Source organism: Oryzias melastigma, linkage group LG16, assembly GCF_002922805.2.
Source record: "Oryzias melastigma strain HK-1 linkage group LG16, ASM292280v2, whole genome shotgun sequence".
Classification (NCBI taxonomy): domain Eukaryota; kingdom Metazoa; phylum Chordata; class Actinopteri; order Beloniformes; family Adrianichthyidae; genus Oryzias; species Oryzias melastigma.
Window position 1 is genome coordinate 30,692,519 of NC_050527.1, and position 25,220 is coordinate 30,717,738.

The 25,220-nt window shown below is 38.6% G+C and overlaps 1 protein-coding gene across 1 annotated transcript in view; it reads right to left on the reverse strand.

Moving 5' to 3' along the window:
• The window catches only part of LOC112140509 (myelin basic protein), a 90,091-nt gene that overhangs the window by 622 nt on the left and 64,249 nt on the right, over positions 1-25,220 (reverse strand). The gene's annotated exons all lie outside the window — the stretch shown is intronic.

Sequence of the window (25,220 nt, forward strand, 5' to 3'; positions counted from 1 at the left end):
CGTTGAACCTTTTCCTTTTTCAGTCAATTGAAAAATTACAGAGCAAATCTGTTTCACATCCTCAAGTGAGCGTGACGGAGCACAGAGCTGTGTGAAGCCAGTTAGGTTGATATTTCAAACTATTTTTATGCAATTTCAACCAGTTCAGTAGCTTTATGGTAGACTGTCCACTCTGAGACTGGAAGGTTGTGAGTTTAAATCCAGGCAGAGTCATACAAAAGACCAAGTGCCGCCCTGCTTGACACTCTGCATTAAAAGGGTTGGATTGGGGGATTAAACCATCAAATGTTCCCCTGAGCACAGCTGTGTCTGCAGCTCACCCCTCCCCCAGGGGATGTGTCACACGCAGAGAGTAAATTTCACTCACCCAGGTGCGTGTATTTAACTTAACTTTACATTGTGCGTTTTGTGGTACAAGTACCAAGTTTGGCATGGATGTACATTAGGATTTCTGAAAAGCACATGCACTGCCATACACTCAATTGTTACAAAAATATTCAATGTCTGTTCACCCCAGTCTCAACAATATGTGCTATTCATCGATTCTTTACACTTGAGCTGTGCGTACAAGTAAATGTTGACTTTCACCTTTTGGCAAATATTGGTCGGGTCACCACAGCGGATTTATGGAGAGAAAATTGACTCATCTGATTTGTGTAATTGTTGATTTGCAACTTGTGTCTGCATGTTTGGGTGTGACTTCTGATTTGTGTGCAAAGTTCTTGATTTGTAACTCATACAATACATTCTGTCCAAAACTTTATGTACTTGCAATGATGTTTTGTACAAACATTGCATAATACAAATGAAAACTTGACATTTTCCCACTTTCTTTAACAGATATGCCCGAAAAATAATATATAATAGTCTAAATATGCATTTGCAAAACACTCAACACTAAAGTTTCTCTGTTCACTCCCTCGTGGCTGCGCTTTCCTTGTAGCGTCTTCACCACAGACCTTTATGTGGTTTTAAAGTTTTAAACATGTAGTTTTAGAGTTTTCAGTAAATGTTTATCCTGTTCGGCTTGCGACCTAAAGCGTGTTTTGAATTTTGGCCCATCGTGCGATTGAGTTTGACACCCCCGGTGTAGTGGGTCGATCCGCCCTACGTCCTGCTTCGCTCCCTGGGTGTGGAGAAGGACCTTGTGCCGTCTGCTTGCCACAAAGAACCAGGCGAAGGGGGTGAACCTCTGTCCGCTCTCTGGGTGTCGAGGACCTCACACCGCCTCCTCGCAGAAGAGCTCCATGGCAAGTGCAACCACAAGGGAGCACTGAGATTTGAGAAATTTAAGCGTTGAGTCTAAAAACATTTTCTGGCATATCTCTTCAAAAAAGTGGTAAAATGTCTAGTTTTCACTAGATAATATTTACAATAGAAATTCAAAGCAGCAATTAAACGCATCATTTACACACAGATCTTGGGAACGTCAAAACAGTCTCAGATCTAATTTGTGCGTACATGTGGTTTGTGTGTGCGTAACAAGAGATTTCTACATACATTTTTTTTAAGATTTGAGTGTGAAGTTTGTTTAAAAGTGTAATTTTAATTTGTGCATGTGTGAATTGTATTTTGTAATTCTTGTACATTTGAAAACACATTTGCAAGTACAAGTTACACACAAAATGTGTTGCACAAGTTACAAATCAAGAATTACACAATTCACAATTACACATAAACATGTTACAACTGGAGAATTACGCAAACAAATACAATTAGTCCATTTTCTCTCCATACAAATCAACTCTCACTGATTCACATAGGTGGTTTGGCTAAGAATTGGACGGCAGATGCCCTTCCTGACCCAATTTTTAACCGGACTTGGGACAGACACGGGGAGAGACTTGGATCCACCAGTGACTACACAGGTAGTAGTGAATTCAACTTATTGCTCTACCTGAGAAGTGAACCCTGGTTTGCCATGTGCCAGCCCTACACCTGACCAACTGAGCTGAGGTACGTCCATGCCAAATTCGGCGCTTGTACCACAAAATGCATGGTGGTTTTATTACTCGGCTCCACTACAACGCTTCACCTCTGCAGAAACCCAACAGAGGCAGTTCTGCTATTCCTGAAACATCCACTCTGACAGCAATCTATTAAACGGGCCAGCTCCCACAGCAGAGGACATCCAGTGCATTCCTCCCCCCTGGAACAATATCCACACTGTAACCCGACAGAATCGGCGCAGAACCGCAGCATGCTTCTGCGGGCTCAAACAGAGCTCTGTTGTCAGAGCTGCATAGTTATTACGCAGAGACAAAAGCTGGACTGTCACTAAAATAACTCCTATAAGTATGGATTTTCTATCCAAAGCCCGGTGAAACTCATCTGATACCAGACCGAGCAGCTCCGAGGCTGCAGGCTGTGAGAGCAGCTTCTACTGCCGGGGGTGGATAAGAATATCGTTTTTAGGTATGGAGATGAAGAGGTGATGCAAAAAAAAGGCTCAAACAGGTTGTCAAACTAAATTAGACCTCCGTGAGGGTTGTTATTATGCTCTGCCAAAGCGGTGGTCGTGGAAAAGATTAAGCATTTTTTCTCTCTGATCCCTAGTGTCTAAAGCTACGAACATGTAACGTCTTTAGCCCACGGTGTCAACACATTGTGAAACACACAAGTCTGAGTACACCCTAAATGTTCAGTCTAAGAGTTGACCGATTATCGACCAGATTATTGACATAGATTTTTGTTATGTTGACATATATCGGGATCTGCCTTTTTTTTATCTGATGGGTCAATATTAAACATGTTATTTTGGCTTAGATGCCACTCTGTTGCTAGCAATGTCATACGCAATCAAAAATGATTATGCAAACCTGTTCTCTACATGTCACGCTGGAAGCAGCTGGGGTCAACACAAATGTCTTTTTACACCAAAAACTGGACGTAGAAAAATTAACGTTTGACTTCCTGTAGTGTTTCCCCACTTATTTGCATTTCATTATCCGCATTTTCACATATTTGTGGACTTTTTTTTCAGTCAAATGACTCACAAAAACTCAAGACGCTTGTATAAAACTTTTGCGTATTAAAGAGGTGCTGAGGTGTGTCTCCGGTCTCAGGGATGCCCCTGCATGGAGAAATGTCATCAGCTGACTTAGAAGCGGTAAAAAAGATAATCACGGAGGATAATTATCATCCGAAGTAGGCGTTAATGTTGGATGAAACCGGCCTCCCTCTTCTGGAAGAAGATGCCCCCTGTTCTTTAATACATGTTTTACAAAGAATGATCAGAAGTGTTTTTGATGAGTATGGATCGGTAACAGACATTCTTCGGCAACGGGGGTGGGGGATGAGACGGGGATGTCCGTATTCGTGGATGTCTCCAGCCCCCAACTCCCTCAATGAGGGGGGAATACTGTACTGAGAAAATAGCTGCTGTGTGGATGGCTAACTATGGCCCCTCCCTCTTGTGCTTTAAGTGACTTGCTAGCATGCAAAAAAGCTTAAGAACTATAAACTTCGTAATGACTACAAGGACCGCCAAGTTAAGCCACAAGATCCATTCTGCTTTTGATTTGAACTATTCAAAATTTTAATTTCTGCTTTTTTGTGGGAAAAAAGTTAAGAAGTTGGTGTTGATATTTTTTTGTGGAGCTTTCTTGTGTCAATTGAGAGATTGATTTGGGCTCTAGGATTTGAACAGCATTTTAAAACTCTTTTGTTACGACTTCTGAACACTGAAATCTTCACAACATAACATGTTGGAAAATAAAGATCTAAGCAAACAAAACCAAAAAACTGACAAAGAAAATTAAAGGTAATTAAAGTTTTTTTTTTTTTTTTAAAGCAGGTGAATACTGCACCATAATAAATAATATAAAAACAATAGTTTTCTGAACATGTAAACTCACAAAAGAGAGGTCCCTCAAATTAATTTAAGAGACTTAAAAATCCTGCTGTGAATTTTATGTGGTAACTGTTGAAGGTGCCAATAAATATAAAAAGGTTTTTCCACCACACGCTTGGTTAGTTTTGGCAGTTCTGCTTTCCTTTTAGCATGAAAAAGTGCCTTAAACTTGTGAGAAATGCTAAGCAACAAGGGGATAAATAAACTCTGTTTTAATCTCTTACAATATTTTATTAAAATATCCTCACGTATAAAGATGCTAACAGAATAAAGAAGCGTGTCATAACTGCTTTTATCTTTCCTTTATGTCTTTGTAAACCAACAGCAGGGACCTGTGCACTGAAGTTTATCATAAGATTATTGAATGTGTTTGGAGGATTTCCACAAGGGGTTCCTGCAGATTAAGTCAAAAGAGCTTCGTCTTCTTAAGGCGCTAATCTGCGCACAATAGTTTAAAGCCTTGAGGGAAAGGTGATGAGTATTTAATCTGAAAGGAGTGGCTGCAGAAGAACAAACTGAGATGTGTTTCATGAGGAAGCTGTTCTCCCCCTGGAAAAGGTTGATGTTTAATTCCTGTGAGGCCTCCTGATTATGCATCATCTATCATCAGTTACCAGGAGAACTTCCATTCACTAGAAGAACCAATAAAACACAAATTATATTGAGAAAACAAATCCTATGAGACATTAAATCAATCAGACCTCCACAGCCTACAGCTCAGCCGCTTAATATTAACCAAATGTGGATCATGTTTGCTCATAAAATGCTGAAATAGAAATGCTAATCGGATGACTTTAATCATTCAGGTTTATAGTGGTCCCTCGTTTATCGTTGGCTTACATCTAAAAATAAACCGTGATAGGTTAAAATTCAAAAAGCCTTTTAAATCCCTCACTACACACTTTAGTCAGATATCTCCTGTCTGCATACTCTCACACTTTTCCCTCTTGCTTAAACTCTTAAAAAAAACTCGAAACTAGAAAAAAAAGTCCAGTATTTTAAAATGAAAAAAGTAGATCACAATCAAAGATTGATGTAAATTTGGGAAACTGATTTCTATTCTGTACAGGAGACACGGAATGGAGGGGATTGACTAACAAGGCCAACAGCCAATCAGGATGCAGAACACTATCCACTGTAAGAAGAAGAAAAGAAAAAAAAAACCCTGCAAAATTGCACTGAATAAAAATATAGTGTAACACTGTATAAGAACACTGTATACGCAACATTGTAAAAGAATAAGTGTCCAGAAATGCACGTTTGTCTCAGCGATGAAGAGTTTTATAGATCGAATCTTTGTTGATCGGAATCCAAGGTTGTGTTCCAATTCCAAACCTAATCTCTAACTATTAAAACACTATATAGTGTGGGGCTATGTAGTGCACTGGAATTTATAAGTAATACAGACATAATGCTCACTGCTTTACTTTCCTTTTTTTAAACACCGGATATGATGTCAAAGATTTCACAAAGTGAAAATTGAATCAATACGAACATTTTAAGACGTCTATTTATGACTCCACTGTGTTCTGATGATGAAAATGTGGATAGTTCATTGAAAAAATACATGTAAACATTTTTTTGTGCCGCAAAAGTTGTTCAACCGCAATGCATTGTGGTCTATATAAAGTAGACTTCTGGGAAATTTCTATTGCACTCGATTTTGGAATTACTAGATTCGGACAGCACTAGAAAATGGTGAACAGTGCACTCAGTGAGTGGGGAAAGGTGGAAATTGAATCAATACATCTTAATTTCTTACATTAAAAACTAACTGAAATCTGTCTTTTGCCCCTAAAAGACAAAAAATTGTTTTACAGAAGCATCCATTTATAAATTTGATGAATAAATGTCAACTTTTTAAAGATAGATTGATTTTAAATCAATAGATTCTTTATCATTCCAGCCCTAAAATCTATTTATCCTCAGATGAAGACTTGATGGCACGGATGGTTGAGCAGTGGCCAAAAGGTCAACAAAAGCTGTGGGCAGTGAATGATGAACATTGTCCAGCGTCATTCCTCCGTCTTCCATCTCACAATACAGTTATAGCCAACGACTGGATTTATGATCAAGACTGGAGATGGCTTTTACACACTAATTTCCAAAACTTTCAAAAGTTCAATCCTGAAACTTTGTGACCATATGAAACCCCAATGAATGGATTTCTTGGTTGAAGGACTTTGGGAGAAAAAAAAGCAACATTTCTTTAAATGTTGCTGAAGAGTTTGCCCTTCACTATGTTCTGACCTTTAAAACAAACCATGTAAACATGATCAATCACAGCCTCTTTTGTTTCATCCTTTTCTTCTACCGTACCAGCACAGGCCTCCAGTCAAATGACATCCAACCAGCACCAAACAGAACTTAATAAAACCCTCACAACACCCGGCCATTTTCAATAATTACGCTGCTCCGTGTGACAGCCAAAGCTGAATCTTCCGAAAATGTTTCAGTGTAATTTGGAGTCACTTGTTTCACAGTGACTGACCAACCCTGCAGATCAGGGGTCTGTGTTTCATGAAATCAGGTCTTCATTTCTCTGTGTTTTATGAAGTCGTTGATGACACTGAATTCCCTCCACTGGCCAACTAATCCCCCGAAGTAGCATTCCCATCACTGCCCTCACAGGTTATGACACAAAGTAAGGCTTGTAAAAGACTGAACTGATTATGCGGCGGTCTTATTAGCACGAAACCAAAGAGAAGAAAAGGTGTCCCGAGAGATTGTGAGGTTGTTCCTCTCATGAATACTGCATTTATTCATGAACTAGAACCTTTGCATATTGCTAGTTTCTCTTCATTGGAAAGGATCACAAGATACTGAACTGATCTGTGTTTTTGATCTCAAAACCAGGACTTTATCACCGTGCGTGGTCACAGAGACAATACCCAGATGATTTGTTTTAAATAACAGTTCAAGTGCTAAAAACAAAAATATGTCAAACTTGTTATTGCTGCTTCTGGACGATTTGGGTTCAACAGGAAGGTCTGGGTCCCATAAATGACCTGTTTGATGTGTTGGGTCTGAAGGGAGGAGGTATGCAGGGAGTGGGCCTCAATCTCTTCATTTTTCCTCCTCCTCTTCGGTGTGAAAAGGATGTGTGGACAACCATCTGGGACAACAAGGACCATGGTGGGCCAGAGGCGCGGGAAGCATTCCTCTAGGAAAAAAAAAGCGTCCATCGCTATGTGGCTCAGGACCAAGCCTCCTACCAGGGGCAGAAATCTCTCTGCTACTGCATTCATGCAGGATCTGGGGCTCCCACAAGCCTTTCAGTAAAAAAAGACAGTCTCTGTCCCTGACATTCGGGACTTCAGTCCTCCAGAGATTCTGCTGGAGAAGATAAGAGTCACTACAGAACTACTCCCTTATAAAGTCATGCATGACCTTTGAACTTCACTTCCAGGCCTGACTGTAAATGTGAGAAAGGATGTGATGCAAGAGAAACCATTCGCACACACCGCTACCCTGTGGCAGCTACGGCGAGGTGGGAGGTGTTACTTTTTTTTTTTTCTTTGCTATGTCAAATCCGAACAAGAAAATCCTCTACGCCTCATTTGAAGACTGATCTTTGTTTGCTGCAGGTTTCATCATACACCCAGCGGTGTCGGAACGCTTCAGGGATGTTGGAGTTGAACGCTTCAGTGGTATTACAGAAAATCTAACAGTAGAGCTTTGCACACTTTTGAAATATATTCTGTACAATGAGGTTTGGGAAGAAGGCATAACTTGCAAACTGTAGGGTAAATTTGAATGTTCCTAAAGTTAATCGATAAATACTGACCTATAGTGTGAATGATAGAATCAAATCTAAATTCTTTACAACAGGATTATCCAATGGATTGGAGCACAGCGCTAGAACACAGTAGCTGTGTTTCCATTTACTCTGAAATTTCGCAAATTGGGTTTTCGATAATAAATTCTCTTAAGGGAAACACCACAATTGAAAAAAACTTGCATTAAAAAAAAAAAAAAAAACTTTTTTGCGCTTAGAGGAGGTGGTTTTTAGGGTGTACTGAAATAGAAATTTTTCGCAAAACTGTAATGGAAACACTTTTTTCAAAATAAATGCCCTTTTTGTTATTAAGTGTCTGCTCTGAACGCAGCACAGCGGGCGCCACAAGACGTCCCACAGCGTCACAGCGTCGCAGCTCTTTATACGTTGCGTATCATACGGAATCGTACAGCTCCTCTGTAAAATCACCAACCAAAGTCTCATCTTCACTTCATCAAAGTTGGCAGCCTGAATTAGACACAGAAGTCTCCTTTGAGGATGAGCATGAGTGCCGTGACAAACTTAAATTGATCGTGGTTTCAAACAGAAAAAAATATTCAACTTGTTAGAATGGTTATTAAAAACCACTGAACAGACTTCTCACCTGCATCTGAGACTGTCAACGGACTAGTTGTGCTGCACTGCAGTGATGCCACCCAAATGCTCCTTTTTAGTGAATCAAATAATAAAAATACTTGTTCTCATCCATCGCCGTGTTTTTAATGACTTATAGCGTAAGTTGGTTTGGGCTTTATTTCAAAATTATGATTTAATGGAAACTGTGTCATTTCAAAACAGTTTTTTTCAAATTTCCCAGAATTTTGATAAAGTTTTGCGCAAATGTGTAATGGAAACGCAGCTAGTGTGAAGCCTGTTAAATCACCATAATATCATGATGTAGGTCAGAATTAGGCAATTCCAGGCATCGAGGGCTGCATACCTGCATGTTTTCCCAACATACCGTCCTCTTGCATGTTCTAATTGGCACACCTGAACCAGGTAATCAGTCATGAGTAGAGCTTGAATATCCAGAAATCATGCAGACACTGCATCTCTCAGGGGCTGGAGTTGCCTATCCCTGATCTAGGTAAATTATTGATTCTGATTGGCTGCAGGGTGTCCACTAAAAAGCGATAACAAGTTTACAGTGCTAATTATTGACTTCATATTTAATTATTTTATAGATGACCGTTGTATAAGTGGGATAATGTCCATCGAGGTCTTCACTATCAGAAATGAACGGACTTTGTATAAACAACCGTCCAACGTGAAGTGAAGGACGGTTCAGGCCTTCGAGTTATTCTATAATTTCTCAAACTGGACACCTCATCAGGCATTATCTCTAACTTTAAATGTCAGTTCCCACATAAACTTCCAAAAACCTGGAATTCAAAGAGCAACAGAGAAAACCTGGATTTTATTCAGCCAATGATGGGTGCATATACACCTATATATAGCTTCCACACGCCAAATGCAGCGCTAGAAACTCCCCATGAAAAAACTGGCATAAACTTAAAGCTGGATCCTGAGGAATGATTATCGGATTGGTCAACTTTACTGTTTTCAGAATTAGAAAAAGATTCAACAAACCCAGTCGAGTTGTATTGACTGGAATTGCTTTGAACAGCAGAAAAGGTACCAGTTTCATATCACAGTCCCCATATTTCTCCAAAAACTTCCATCTTTTAGTTGGACCGGTTGTGCCACTTTTACAAGAGTTGCTAGATTAGTGTGAAAGATCCTCAAGCTGCATTCTTAAAAATTTCCACTGACAGGGCAGAGAACTGAGGTGTAGTGGCTGTAATGTACAAAATATAAAAATAAAATGCCAGTAGTATGAGAATCAAGAAAAAAAACATTTGATACAAAAGGTTGACAAAGGACAACTTTTCATCCTGTCAGTTCATGGCTGTGTAATAAATGATCCACTCAGGAGCTTAGATGTCAAAAACAATCTCTAAAAGACCGTAAAGGGTCTTAATCAAGGTAAAGACTATATAAATATACATCATAGGTGGTCTGGTTTCTATAGAAATCAGCTTAAGAGTTTTGATATAAAAGTTTAACTTAGTTTCCACAATCTTACATGTGAATCAGCTTTTACCATATTGTCTCTCTTCATCTTTGTGCCTCTGGAAAATGAAGATTTTCCTTAGGGGAGAATGAGAATCTATTCTTTATCACTTACCCTCATTAGAGAAAACAAATGTGGTTTCCATGACATTTAGTTTGTTGAGAAAGCCAAATGTAATCTGCTGAATGCATGCACACGTACACAATCTGGTTACCCTCGTAAATGTAAATGCATCCTCTAGAACGTGAACATTTGTTACCGACCAGCATGCTACTGATATCATAAATGGGATTTTGACGGTTGGCTTGGTGGTGGCCTTTCCCAAGTTTAAGTGTTTTTATCTTAAACTCTACCGCAGCTATTCGAAAAATAGCAACAAGATAAAAAAAAAAAGTTAAATGAAAAATCCCAAATGTGTTTTTATCTTCATCAAACACTCCCTTAGCAGGAGCTCAAGTACAACTTTGCATTAATACTATCCTCTGTTTTGACAAAATCTAATCAGAGCTCTTTCAGAACACGGACAAGGACATTAATGAGAGCACCAGACACCGACACTTCATCCATGTTTCTCCATCCTGTAATAATAAATATGCATTCAAGAGGACGCCAGACGTGAAAGGAAGGACAGATATTGAAAAGTGGTGTACAAGAGCAAGAAAACACATTACAAGAGGAAAAGTGCATCCAGCTTCAACATATTACAAACAATTTATTACAAACAATATCTTTACTACAAACAACAACGATAAAGATGCTTTGACCTTTGTATACAGGAGAGGCTAATTTATCAAGGACACCACAGTCAAAGGAGTAGAAAGGGTCATTTTGAACCAAAAGAAATGAGAAACAAGTGCTTTTCACAAAGTTTTATCTTTATGAATTTGGCTTGTTACTCAGTTATGAACTGTGTTTTTATAGCAATATCAGAGGTAAAAAAAGCACCATAAGATTAAGTCAAAGGGGGCAGACAAATAGAAATTCTGTTGGTCCGCTTAAAGTGAGTTCGTTTCCCCCAATAATGCGGAAAAAAGTTTCAGTCTGAATACGCACAAACGAATCCTGGAACCACTCTCAGACCCATTTTTCGAGGTGGTCTCTATTCGTTTCCAATCGGACTGAGCTTCGGTTTGCTCTGAGATTCCTCAGCCTGAATACGATCTGCTCAGACAGCGAAATAACTGAACCAAAACGGTCAACCTAACCAGCGGTTAAATGGCGTAAACACGTTCAGAAAGAGGCTATAAGTGGGCCGTGGACAAATGTAAAGCATTGATTGTCGTTAACATTCAGGCAAACCACAGCATCGCAGCACCTCCATCTTTTTCTTTTTGTTTTGACCCGCCCCCATAACTGCTGGCCAATGATTGAAGAGATCTTCAGTAATGTGGTTTTGTTTACACGATTTGGTCTGAAACAAATCTACCGTAGACGCCACTCTGAACACAGACCAAATGTAATCTTCAGGACTTGATCCGGAACAGGTAAGTGGACTCCATCTGAACCAACGGACCTTCCCAGTCTGAATACACCCGAGTCTCTTTTCTTGATGGTACTAATTCTATCCTTGTTAATATTTTACCTTTTTAAGAAAAGATTGACATTTATTTTTTCCAATTTCTTATTATCAAACGAAATACATTGCTTTACTCTCTCTATACATGACATGAAAAGTCAAATAACTCAAGAAGTTAGATGTTTGGATTGCATGTTACTCTGCTGTTGCATAATAAGAGTATTTTTACTGTAAGGACCACATGGACTCATACATGACAATGATCTGCTACGTAGGTTTTTAAGTCTGGTCGTGAGCTCTACGTACAAATCACACACTTGCAGACACTTAGAAATCCGATAAAATTAGAATCCCTTAAACTTAGAAATCAGTTCATTGATCAGATTTCTTTCAGAGCTCTCAAACCTCTCAGTTCTTTTAAAACCTGCTCTTATTATGCTGAGCTGGTGACCTTTGTTACTCTCCAAAAAAGAAAAAACAAATGTTGGATTTCAAATGACAAGCATTGTCCTTTAGGGTTTTTTTTTTATCATCCACCTGAATTTTAATAAAAAATAATAATAATTAAGATGCAAATGTACAAAATAAAGATGTCTTGGAGAGACACTCGATGCTCTCCCATCTGACTAATCAAGTCAGACTTCAGCTCAGCTTGTCTGTCATCCATAAGCTGATAATTATATCTGATACATGCTGTAAAAAAACACGTAGCTTTTCCTGGACAACGTACAAAAAAATCTTGGAAACCATTTAAAAAAACTCTGGTTGCATGAAACTTTCTCTTAAGTAATTTATTTGAAAGTGAGAATCAGAGTCAATAGTTCCCAGAGCCTCAACTATTCCGCAGTCCCTTGAGGTAAATGCATTGGCAGGAAACCTGCTTTGCTTGACTAAAGTCAGAGGAAAGATTTATTTAGACAGGCAGACTTAAGCAGATAGATAGTTTAAAAGTTTTTTTTCTGCAAAACTTGCACTCATACCAAGTTTATTCTTCTAATTTCTATTATGCTTTAAATGAACACATCTGGCCTTGATAAGACTAGAATTTAAACATAATCTCTTGATTTTTTTCTCACAACAATCAAATAAATATTGCAATAGAATGCTTTATTATCAACATTGTTAAAAAATGAACAAAAAAGTATTGATCCCTCCAGAGAGCCTGATTGAACCATGATAGATTAATTGTGATGCCTGGGCGGCACTGAACTATTACCCCCCAACCTTCACTTGTTAAAGAGCCGCTGAATCTCTGAGTCTTTTATTCAAAGGAAAAACAACCAGAGGACAAAGTCATTAAATGCGTGCTTTCCTCTGGGAAAGTCTCATGGTCTCCGTACTCACAGAGATGCTTAAATGTGTGTAGCCAAACCAAACCCATGATTGTATTAAATTTTAAGATGCGGTTTTCACCAGCAGCCAAAATGAATGGATGTCTTTTGCATAACAGTGGGGCAGTGCATGAGAAAATAGAGCTGTTATAGATTAATACCATCAACGTAGTGCTCAGGGATGTTCGAGACATGAAAAGGCAGAGACACATTCATTATAAATATATCAGTATTCTGTGAATAACGTCCTGGAGTATAAAAACTTGCTAAACGCTTGTGTCAAGGGCTTCAACAGAAACAGGACAACAAGATTTGTTTCTGTGCTGGCATTACTCTACAGTCCAATCTGGTTCAGGTTCCAACTCAGTGAGAAACTTTGTACTCGGAAAAGAACAAAACTCAAACTAAATGAAGGAATCAATACGAGTATGAAAAAAAATACTGGTTTAGTAAAGCGGTAGATACCTCAACAAAGTGCATATTTCATCTGCCCATGAAGGATACTTGATTTGCTTTCTTAAGGACAGTTTGGAGAATTTTACGAGTATTAACTCATCCGGTGTTTCTTAAGCATCTCCAGGTTTGATCAGAAACATTACAGAATGAATCTAAATTAGATCCCTTTGAACAGTGTGTCTTTAGATTTTTTAAGGTTTGTAAGACCTTTTAAAGAATGCTTAAAATCTAATTTTAAATCATATGCAGAAAATAACTGAAAAAAACAGCCAGAGTCTGCTGTTTCTTGATTTACAGATGTGATTTGAATGCCATGATCCCCATTGTACCAAGTTTCAATCACCAGCTCAGGGGCCTTGTGGTGGAGTGTCTGCCTTGAGAGTTGCGAGTTCAAATCCAGGCTGAGTCATACCAAAGACTCTAAAATTGTCACCCAGTGCCTCCCTGTTTGACACTCAGCATTAAGGGGTTGGATTGGGGGGCTAAACAACCAAATAGTTCCTGAGCACAGATGGGTCTGCAGCTCACCGCTCCCCCAGGGGATGGGTCAAATGCGGAGAGCAAATTTCACACACTGCAGTGCGTGACAAAACTAAGGGTACTTAAACTTTTTTAATGTCTTTTGGCAAACCGTGAAATTTGCACCATAAAGATTTCCACTAACCAGTTTTAACCTTCCATCCATCCATTTTCTAATCTGCTTTGTCCTTTTTGGGGTCACGAGGTTGCTGGTACCTGTCCAGGCTATGTTGAGCGAAGGCAGAGTACAACCCGGACAAATTGCCAGTCTTTTGCAGGACAAGTTTTAACCAATAAAAGTCATCTCTATTTTCAAGCCATTTCTCCATGAATTTATACATTCCCATTTTCCCACATCAACTTAGGCTGTGTCCGAATTTCCACCCTAATCCGAAACTACTAAAAAAACGGTATAGTCGAGACAATATAGTGTCCTGGATTTCAAAAGCAATTCAGAAACCATGCACACTACTTTACTTTTGTTTTTCTAAACGCCGGATATGACGTCACCGATTTCACAAAGTGAGGACGTCTATTTGTGACTCTACTGTGTTCTGATAATGAAAGAAAATGTGGATGGTTTATTAAAAAAAATATGTTAAATTTTTTTTTTCCCCGCAAAAATTGGTCAAGCGCAATGCATTGTGGTCTATATTAACTAATGTAGTGAGAATTGATGCACGCTAGTTTCTGTATTTCTGGTAAATTTCTAGGGGGCTTGATTTCAGATCAGATTCGGACAGCACTAGAAAATGGTAAATGCACTATATAGTGCACTACATAGTGCACTATATAGTGCACTATATAGCATAAATAGCCAACTGAGGTTAGACGATTTATGCGCATTACACACAGTACATTCAGGACATGCTTTTTGAAGTCACAGTGCGCTAATGAGAAAAAAATTAAGACCTATTCACCAGAATTTAAGACAATGTAATACTTTTTCAGGTTTTATTTTAGTTCAATGAAATCTAAGACTTTTTAAGGATATGCGGCCACCCTGATGTAATCAGTATTACATTCTTAACTCTTGTGCTATCTTATGAGGCCCAGATGACTCCAGCCTTACATTGACGTGTTATTCATCCCGTAACAAATGTACATGAAGGAAGACAGGATTTCATATCTGCATGGACATCGTGAAAAGCAAAAAAATCTTTGAAAAAAAAAAAAGTTCACTGTGCGGTCTTGTGGTGACATGCTCCCAACGTCAACATACCTAGGATAGCACAAGTACTAGATGGGCAATTCTGGTCCTCAAGGGCTGCAGTGTCTGCAGGATTTCCAGATCTTTAAGCCCTACTCATAACTGATTACCTGGTTCAGGTGTGTCCAGCCAATTAGAACAAGCCAGAGGACGGTATTTTGGAAAACATGTAGGAATGTGGCCCTCGAGTCCTGGAGTTGCCTATCCCTCTCTAGATTCTCTTGAGTAGTAGTTTCCAACTAGGACAGCAGCTTCTAAATAGTGGTTTTCCACTTTACCCTCTTTAACTTTCAGTTTATTCTCTGGATCAGGTGTGTTCAGAGAATCAGAGACTGGACTCACCTGATTCAGCTAAGCTGAAGTGACTGAGGTAGGGTTAGCTGGAAAACAGGAAAGGCAATGGCTCTTGAGAAAGCAGAATTGAAGAACCCAACTCTTGACTTTCTACTCTACTAGTTCTCCAGCTTCAGCAGATTACCTGAATCCTGTGACTCTAGGTCCTGATGAACTGATCTAGATGGATGTTCTTTGAGGTTCAGCAATGCTGTAATAGATTTTAATCCAGTTTTTACTTTCAAAATTGCCTGTTGGTGTCCTCCAAGAGGAAACGACTCCACCTCATCTGCTCTGCCATATGGGATTTAGCAGCTATGTTAGTGTTTTTGTGCTCTCTTTAGTTATCCATCATGCTCTCAGACTCTCAGCCTCAAATCCGGGTGCTAACGCATGCACACCCCCAGTAATTGTCATCCCAGATGGTTGAGGCCAGATGACGTGGCCTCCCCGAACTCTTGACCACAATGATGAACAATCCCTCACAACATGGCACACAAACATGGTTCCACAGAGGGAGGGAGGTGGATGCATACAGACAAGGAAGGAAAGGAACTTGCGTCGAGGGGGGGTTTGTAAAGGTCACAGTGAAGAGATAATCTAAGAATGAAAAGAAAAAACAAAAGATCAAGGAACAGAAGCATGAGAGATGAAAGGAAGGCGAACGTGAACAATGGTGTCAAACCCAAGAACACTGCTCCAGTGATGGATGCCTCTCTTTAACAATCAGAGCTTTTGAGGAGGAGGAGGAGGAGGAGAGGAGGTGCTTCGTGTTGGCAGTGCCAGGAGCCGTACCAGCTCGAGCCAGTCATCGCCATAGAGACAAATAACTGAGTCGCTGCACTTTTACATGTGTATGACCAGACATATTCTCAATGACGTGGTGACACAGTCCAGACATACAGTCCTAATAGCTGATTAACAGATCTATGTAAAGCACATCGTTGATGATGAAAAGTACGGTAAAAGGGGGGTAAAGCACTATAAAAGGATTGTCTAATCCATCGTTAGCTTCAATGTAATGGCTGTATTTACAGAGAAGCAATGTAGACACCAAGGGGAAGAAAAGAATATATAGACACCAATGAAAACCCAACAGTGGACCACAAACACACGTCGAAATCAAATACACTCACAATCTCTGAGGTCAAATTTCATTTCTAAAGATTATGAACTGAATTTGTTTTCATTTTGACTTGCTCTTTTTTCAGAAGCTTCTTTATGACGTTAGCAACGAGCAAAAACAGAGAAGCGGATTAGAGCTGGAGCTCCTCCTGCTCCCAATCAGCCGGCAGAACGGAGCACTCAGTCTGACTGCACTCCCCAGACTCAAATCAAATCACTGGAATCTGCGGCGGTCTTTTCCACCTTTAATATTTCAAGAGAAGCCAATAAGTCCCAAATGCAATTAGAAGGGAAGCACACTGCGAATAAAACAAGTGATAACCGGCTCTTCATTGACGAAAGTTCAAGTGTGTCTGGACTGAATTCAGCTTTTGATGAAAAACAGCTGCTGTTTGTCCTTATAAGACTCTAACACACTAAACTGTTGAAGTTTTTTATTTTAAAATAACATTCCTGGTTTTCTGACTGAAACTGGAGGTTGAAGAAAACAATCCAGTCAGCCAAAAATGTGTTTCTCTATTAATTTGAACTTTTTAAATTCCAGGTAAAATTCCAGTTTCTCCCCTTCAACCAAAGGCAGCATAGTGATAAACAGTGCACAATTAAATTAAAAGTGAAATATAAACATGAAGTAACATTAAGCGTAGAGTGCGTTTGCCATTTTATTTGGTTGAAAAAGTTACATTTTATCCAGAAATACAACATATTTTCATGAGTCGGGCGGCCTTGTGAAGTTGAGCACACGTTAAAATTTTTCCATCAGGATGATGATCTGGTGACCAATCCGTGAGTGAAAATGATGTGTCATGCTGCATGAACCACTCTTTCACAGTTTCAGCTGATATGTCTTAGAAGGAGCAGCTTGGAACATGCCCCGCCATCAAGACGGGTTCAAAGAAAAAAAAAAAACATCTTTTGATAGAGCCAATGCAACCTTAAATCTAAGTATTTAATTTATTATCACAGTTCTTGCCTTGCTTACTTTGCAATTCTATGTGGTGATTGTGATCAGTTGTGCTTTTCTGAAACAACACTGGACAAGAGTAAGGCAAGTTCCTTTTTTAAACAAATGTTTGATATCCTATTTTCCAATATAGGGCACCTAAAAGGCTTACTTTTTATGCTTTTTTAAACAAAAAACAAAATTGCACCTAATAATCCAAATATATAGATTAATTCTGGTTGTCTTAACTTATCTATCTATAAACAACTCACAGCGGTGCACAGCGCTGTCAAAATGTCAGTCATTTTTTTTTCTTTTTTAAATTGTATTTATTTGTATTATATTAAAACAATTGTAGTCTGTTTAATTTATGAGGGAGAATCTTTTTGACCCAATCTGAGTTCTGCCCTTCTCCCTACCCCTCCATTTGAAGGGGCTTTTGAAGAGCAAGTAGTGTCCGAAATATACATTTTAATATCCTCCCCTCCAAGTAGAGGGGAGGATATTAAACACAAGGGGGTTCTGAATCGCGCTGTGCCGCGGAGGAGAAGCGAATTTCTTCATGTGGGTGTGCTCTGAAGCACAGAAGTTTACAGTTAAATGTAAGTAATGACTTTTTGTTTTAGCATGACCTTTTTATAGTTACAAGCCACTATTGTCATGTATACTTGAGCACTGGAAGCTCTGCGCTAACGCTAGCTGAGCAATGATTATTGGTGACGTCATCGAAGGAATATGATGACAAAATGCAAGACTCTACTTTTCCATAACTCTCCGTTTGGAGGACTAAATGTAGGGCAAGGGAGAAGGGAAGAATTCAGTTTGGGCCATTGTAAATGTGTGGCTAACATGTAGTGGTGGGGCAGAGTTTTTTTTTTCCCACGTTACTAACAAGGTAGGAGTTGTTATTGTCACAACAACATTGGCTTTAGCTGTATCCATATATTTATTTCATGCGGTAATTGTGAATATGTTGCAGTAATTGTAGAGTAATTGCTACAATAATTGTTACAGTAATTGTGAATATGCTAATATGGCTAACATGTAGCGTGGGCGCACTGTTTTTTTTCCCCCGCTTTACTAACAAAGTAGGGAGTTGACAGCGTCACAGTAACATGTGTTTTAGCTGTATTAGTCTGTTTTTTATGAGTTCCTAATAAGGTTGGGAGTTATAGGAATTTTAAATGTGCTAATGGGGCTAACATGTGGCAGTGGCGCACTTTTTTTTTTTTTTTTAACGGGTTAGTAACAACGTAGGAACTTAGCATTGTCACAGTAACATTTGGTATCAGTATGCTTTTGTGCGTGTTCCTAATAAGGTTACAGGTGTTGTGAATATGGTAAATCTTTTGATGTAGCTAACATGTAGCATAATAGAAACAAGTTCTTTAGTTACTGTAACTGACAGACTTATGGTGGACTTTTATCTCACTTAATGCAGTTAATAGTTCGGTGTGAGTGCAACTTAAAAATGAAACGAGGTCAAAAGTAGACTATTCATTGACCGTATAAGTGCAGAAAGTATTGTATTTATATATACAGACGTGGACAAAATTGTTGGTACCCCTCAGTTAAAGAAGGACAAACCCACAATTCTCACTGAAATCACTCAAAACTTCCAAAAGTAACAATAAATAAAACACCTGTGATGTCAATTAAAGGACATACCTGAGTTAATCATGTCACTCTGGTCAAATAGTTTTCAATCTTTTATTGAGGTACCATCATTTTTGTCCAGGCCTGTTTCATTAGTTTGTTTTTTTAAATAATTATGTTAATCAACAATTCAAAATTGATGGCTGATTTTAACTGTTTAATTTTAAAAAAAATATGTATATTTATTGTTACTTTTGTAAGTTTCACATGATTTCAGTGAGAATTGTGGGTTTATCCTTCTTTAACTGAGGGGTACCAACACTTTTGTCCACCACTGTATATATTTGCATGCCTCAAACTCCTAAAAACCTGTCTTTTGCGATTTTGGGATTCTGCTGTTGGGTCATACTGAATACTCAAAGAGCTGAGGCAAAAGTTTCAGCCTGAACAACGTGCACACTCAGGTTGTGGAAGGTCGGTTTTACAGGAGGTCTGTTGAGCTCTCTGCATGAACAGTTTATTCTATGTAAAGAATTATGCACTTCCACACAATGTTTAAAAAGAATCTGTTGGTTTGATTTGTCAAATGGCATTATGCATTGGATGCTGTTAAAAGCTTTTATAACAGAGTTTTTACACAGATATGACAAGGAGGTGCGACTCTAATAGAATTCGGTCAATTCAGTATTGATTTTAACATGAATACAATTCAATAAACAAGCTGCTTGAAAGCCAAAGACAGACTAAAGTGACAAAATTATTTAATTGGCATTTTTCAAAGAAAGATGAAATGAACGTGTGAAAATACCACAAGATGACTCAAGAATTTGTTCAAACTGTACTTCTTTTTATATTTATTTTATTTTTTTACACAAAGAGAAAGCATATTTGCTTCTGTGCTAAGTGGCAGAAGATCAATGTAGAAAATTATAAAACAAAACCAAATGTGTGCAATTTTGGGTTTAAAAGTATTTCGTTATTTTTAGCAGTTACAAAGCGAAATGTTCTTTTCTCAGTAGAAGCTGTTCCTGCTCCTCTGATTCCCCATTCCGATGTTTTTGTCAGGGAATACACGAGCTTCTGTTTTTCTCTATCAGTTAAAAAAGACTTCAATCAGCCAGCACAAAATATGGATTGTTGTTGGATCTTAATGTCCGTACTGAATAGAAATAGTTTTTCTAAAGAGACCTATGTTGTATTCTATGGCAAAGCTAACAATTGGTTTGTTAATTTGTCTTCCTTCACTTCAAGGTTCTTGTTGCATGAAAGTTCTCAGAGAAAATACTCTCTGCACTTGTGACTAGCAGCTCAAATCAAACCCCAACTCACCCAATTTTTCATTTTTCTCAAAAGCTTCCTGGAAGACTCTAAAGTTTCAGGAATCCTTCTGAAAGTCAACAACCTCCAGTTAAATGTTTCAAAATATATTTTTAATATAAAAAGTAGAGCTGGGGAAAATGACTTTAGGCAGGAAGATTTAAGAAAACTTGCATGGGAACCTTCTGTGGTCAGTCAAGTCTGTACACGCTCGTGCGGAGAAATCTTAGTCTGCTCAGAAATGTGCAACCAATGACGTTGTGGGAAATGTTCACGTGATTTTGTCCGCTTTCACACTTCAGAGGACCCAACTGCCTAGAAACCAGCTTGTCCTGCTAGTCTTCAAATAATCTTCATTACACATGAGATATTTTCATACTTTTTTCATGATTTGCTCCTTTACAAAATTGTGCTTCTGCTTGAAATAGAAGCTCTTTCTTCATTTGCTGTCTACTTACATCCAAAGTTGGCTGAGAACATTGGAGCACCAAGTTTGTTTGGACTCCATTTAGTGCTCTTGGCCTATTATTAGGCCTGCACGATATGAGAAAAATCTGCGATATTCAATATCTGTGATTGGAACAATGAGTCAATTCCATTTTATTTATATAGCCCAATATCACAAAACAATTGTCTAATTAGGCTTCATACAGGTAATTGTACAGAAGCAGAAAGTCGGTCATAAAATATAAACAACAGCTGATGCTTCTCGGTAAGGAAAACTCCTAAAAAAAACAGATTCTAGGAAAAACAAAAGAAGAAACCTCGATCTTAATATGACTTGCGATAAATGGACAAATAGCAAAGCAAAAATACATTTTAATTTTGATTTGTTACTTCAAACTACAAAAAGTTAGTTTAACATTTGTTCAACCGGAGACCAGTTAATTCTCCTTTTGTGGTATTCATGCCACACTGGTCTGATACTGAAATGACGGTAAATTTTCAGTTTATTGTGCAGGCCTACCTATTATCATACCAAGGTCAGTGTGCAGAGGCACAAATGACATATACTTCTGTAGCTTTTCTCCCTTACTTGAATGGCCCAAAGCGCTTTACAGTCACAGCCCCACTCACACACTGATACTGTTGAGCACTGGCGCCAACCTTCCAACAGAGGTGGTGTGGGGTTCAGTGTTTTGCCTAAGGACATTTTAACACATGGACAGACGAGGTGGAAATCCAACCTGCAATCTTCCAATCAGGGATCAACCGCCCTACTGCTGCACCGGGGCCACATCCGTAACAAGTTCGGCTCATGAGCCAGAACAGTTCAGTGAACTTTACTGCTGCATGAATTTGATGTAATCCCTAAAGATGCAGGGATGAATTTTCCAGAAGCTATAAGAACCACTGTATGACCCCAATTAGTACAAAACACATGTTTAAGCTGACTGAGTAAATCCAATTCAAGACAACCATAGTAGGAGATAAAACGCATATCTGGCTTCATGAACTTATTTCATGTACCTGCAAAATATTCTTTCTATTCATCAGTTCACTTGTAATAAAAAACGGAATTCAGCAACTTGTTGTGTTGATTAGGTAAAACAATGGCATAAGGCAATGTGAGTTCTAGTCATTGACTGTACATAAAAAACTGAACTGAGTGACCCCTCCCCCTTAAGTTCTAAATAGGAAGTACTCACTGGTTCCAACTTTTAAAAAAAAATATTTATGCAAGTTATAAACCGACCAATCAGATGCCTCAGATGGCCTCATGTCGAACGTTCGAAATGTTTGATTGACAGATTCTCCCAAGCCCAGTTCCAGTTGTAGAGGTGTGGACTTCCAACAAGCTCACTCCTGATTGGTGGCCATAGAAGTGTCGACTCAGGCCAGCTCAGACCAATCACTGCTTACTGGTGTCGTCTGGCTCCAACATGGCGACTTCTGTATTATGAAAAACAATGGCGACTAAATTGACTAAATTCGTTGGAGCCGGAAGTAAACCATTTTCTATAGAGATATCACACTCGCTCAGGCCAGTTCTCTTATATATATCCTGAGGAAAGTTCTGATCTAGTGCGAGCGTTCACACATCACAAACAGCTGTCCAAGACAACAGACCAGTGCTCTGACAAGAATCCATTTTCTTCAACAACTCATCAATTTCTTTGTTTCGGTGGCTTGAGCTGTTGAAGAAACTGTGACCCAGACACAGTGGGAAAGGGCACAGGTGAAGTGGCCTGCTGCAGTCTGGGCTAGATAATGAAGCTGTAATGGGCTTTTAACAGTCGTGCAGCTGAAGGTGGCGTTTACCCTCAGGGAAAGACAAACCAAACATCGCTAACAGGAAGTGCAGCATGACGACATAACCATGCTGGATGCTTTGAGACGATAACATGAGAAACACTGAGAATCAATCCTTTAGTTTTTGGCTGCATCAGCTGCTAAATCACCCGAGCATGGTGGAGGAGTTTCTGAACAGACTATGACAGATAAGTCTGATGGGACTTTTCCCTCTGCATCACTCTGAAGATAAACAGCTCTTTACCTCCAAGTTCAGCCTTCGTTTAAAGTGTGAATCCAATGAAAAAACATCATCACCTTCTTCTTCTTCTTCTTTTTTTCTAAAGCAGATACAGCTTTGAAATGCTCCAACTTTGAAATGACTACTGTCAAATATTGTGCAGTTGGATCACGTTTTAGGCCCATCCTGATGTTTCACACACTTATCATGAAGCACCACTGTCAGGAAGCCGTTGCTTCAAAAGATAGACAATGAAAAAAATGATTCTTGCATCGCCATGGGAGGCTTAGAAGTCAGCTCAATAAATCACTAAAAGAATACATAACAGCTACTGTCTTTCACTTAATGCTGCAGTGATTCTTCTGTAAACTGTAAAAGAAACGGCTTTGGTTTATGACTGATCTCAGCAAACGATTATCTCGATTTGTGGCGTGACTATTAACTACTGATGTTTGTAAAAGGGATTATTCATTTCTGATACTTCAAAAGCTGAAACACGTTGTGATGAATAAGATGAAGACTCTTCACTGTAAAACTTCAATAACAATGAATGACAAGTTATGAGCACTCATGTATAGTCTGAGGAAAGATATGTTGACCTCTTCCTCTCACCGACCTCTTCTGGGAGGAAACAAAGGCATCCACAGGTCATGCCAGAGATTTTGACATCTCCTATGGAGCTTCCTCCACTCACCATTCCAACCAAATGTCTAAAGTATCTCAACTGGCTTATCTTGGTGTTCAGGTGGCTGAGCTTTGACCCTAACTCAAAGGGAGACCTCAGCCACCCTGTATAGAAAACTCATTTTTCAGAACACAACACACTGCGCATATGTCATGAGTGTATGAACTTACCCTGACCAGTGATCACACAGGACAATGGTATGTTCCATTTTCATGACATCTCTTAAGGTGGTCGCACAAGTCACAACGTAAATGCAAGACACACCTGTGCCCCTTTAAGATGCGGTCACTGCTATCGATGAGCCTCCACGACTGGGACAACCCAAAACCCCAAATCACTCATACGGGTCAACCCACCAGTACCTATTAATAGGTCAATTGAGATCTTCTTCTTCCAGATTTGCCTTCCACTTGCCCCTCAGATGATCGTTTGTTAGCGGAATAACCAAATACTGAAACTGCTCCACCTGTAGAGGGGATTCTGGCTTATTCCAAAGAAGTCGTTCCACCTTTTTAGTAGAGTTGGGACAAAATATCGGTAAGGCGAACTATCACAATATTTCAACTCACGAATGATTACCGGTCTTCTCTTTCCCTGAACCAGTTTCTAACAATATTACCAAAAAAGTCCACAAGGGGGCGCTTCACATGAACAAGACCGTGAAATGTAAGAATGCCATAGCGAAACCTTTTACCGGATCAATACGTTTTTAGCCTAAATGCCTTAAAACATAATGCCGTGGGTACAGCGCGAATACGAAGTGCACTTTCTTTCTGCATGGAGTGGAGCTTTGTTTATTAGTTACCTTAAAATGTAAGTTACTATTGTAAAGACACGTTAGTATTTATTATTGTGATGTTGGATAGGGCGTTAAATTGACATAATGTGTTTTAAATTGATTTAAAAAAAGGTTATGAAAAGAATAAAAAGATATATTTGTTTTAAAAATAGTTATATATCATACATTACCAAGGTAATATATTGATTATTGCAATGTTTGGCACATCAAGATACTATTGTTATTGTGAGACATGGATCGTGAGTTACCCTGAAATTCCCAGCCCTCCTTTTCAGTCTGACAGAAAGGGCTCAGATGTTAATTTTTTTTTTTTTTTGCCTGCTGCTTCACACTTGTTAGACATCATAGTTTCAGTGAACAGAGAACCCCATCATCTGCAAAGAGGGTTCAACGCTCATTAAAGTTATAAACAAAATATAGACAAAGAGAAAACATGGTAGAATCCAAATCCAACCAGAACAAAGTCTGAATAACCACTATATACACAAAGAAACCTCCAGGCTCCAATAGGAAACCAAACAAAGTGACATTAATAGGGACATATATCCAATAATGCATGAACACAAGAGTTTCCATAATATGAAACTTGCAACATTTTTTAAGAAACCCTGAAATTTAGTCTCACTATATCTACCAATAGTTTTATTAATTTGTTCTATTATTTGCTGCTATGAAAAATCATATGTATCTGTCACATTATTTTCAGAGAAATTAAGAAAAGATGAATAGGATAGGAAGATTAGTTTTGTCTTTGGGGTGCAAAGCAGTAAAAATCTTCATTATCGTTGTACTTTTCAATATATATGTATTTTTCTGGATTTATACTGGACTTTTTAGTTCATCTCAAAACAATTAAAATAATAACCCTTTGTGTTAAAAAAAAGAAAATCATGATCAGATTCATGATTTGTTACAGAAATTGTTTTTTTATGAGTAGTTCCCCGCTCTCTCTTAATGAAAATTAATAAAATCTGAATAATATGATAAATATTTTGAGTTTTAGTTTAGATACTCTTTGGCTAGATTTATCTTAGTTGAAATGTGATTTAATGTGGCTTCCAAAATAAATACTCAGATTATTTTCATTTTAAATTCTACATGTTTTCAAAGTCCAGGAGCAATATGCTGCTCCGGTTATTATTGTTGCATAAAATATGTATTTTCAAATCTCCTATCACCATCTGCATACCTCCTATCAGTCCACTAGTGTTG